General features: G+C 23.5%; 1 long non-coding RNA gene across 1 annotated transcript in view; it reads right to left on the bottom strand.

The window, feature by feature from the left end:
- Positions 1 to 800, bottom strand: part of LOC110265814 — a 27,764-nt gene that overhangs the window by 879 nt on the left and 26,085 nt on the right. The window lies entirely within an intron of this gene.

Raw genomic sequence — 800 nt, 5'->3', positions numbered from 1 at the left:
TATTCATTAAAAGAATAAAAAAAATATAATATATATTTAAGGATTTAATTTTTATATAACATTTAATTATGTATTACATCTCAATACAAATAATTAATTTTTAAATTCATTACTTAAAAATTTGTGTAAATCTATAAATCTAATTGAATTTAATGATGACCGTGATATAATACCTAAGAACATTCTATTAAAGGTTAAAGCTTTATTTATAATGTCGTTAAGGAGCGCCTCAAATAGTCAAATAACGTGAAGAAAAGTGTGGCAGAATGCAAATGCATGCACCTCGTGTTTCCATTTTGGACTTTTAGACACTAATGTAAGCCCTTTTCCATGGGCTGGACTCCCAAAACATATTTACTGAGTTTCCAAAGGACACAAGAAAAACGACGTTTTGACCCAAAATATGAGTATATTTAGAAGTTAGTAATTATTTAAGAATTTAATTTTGATATATTATTAGTGTAAAATATTTTAAATTGTCATTCAATCACATTTATTTTTTTAGATGACCATTTATATAATCAATGTAAAAGGTAGTTATTTTTTATAATGTGACAATATGTAATTGGATGCATGTATAAAATTATTTTATACTGATAATGTATCAAAATTAAATTCATTTGTTAATTGGTCTAAGAGGTATACATTTGTTAATTTTATGGAAAATTTTCAATGAGAATCTCTTATAAATTTTACTCTTAATAAGCCAGACTTACAATATAGTTAATTAATCTGAGTTTAATCTATAATTTACTATATTTTAAGTACTTAGTCTGACTTGGTTTGAATTTTGTTAAGAA

Source organism: Arachis ipaensis, chromosome B08 (genome assembly GCF_000816755.2).
Source record: "Arachis ipaensis cultivar K30076 chromosome B08, Araip1.1, whole genome shotgun sequence".
Classification (NCBI taxonomy): domain Eukaryota; kingdom Viridiplantae; phylum Streptophyta; class Magnoliopsida; order Fabales; family Fabaceae; genus Arachis; species Arachis ipaensis.
This window is presented reverse-complemented; position numbering and strand designations above follow the sequence as displayed.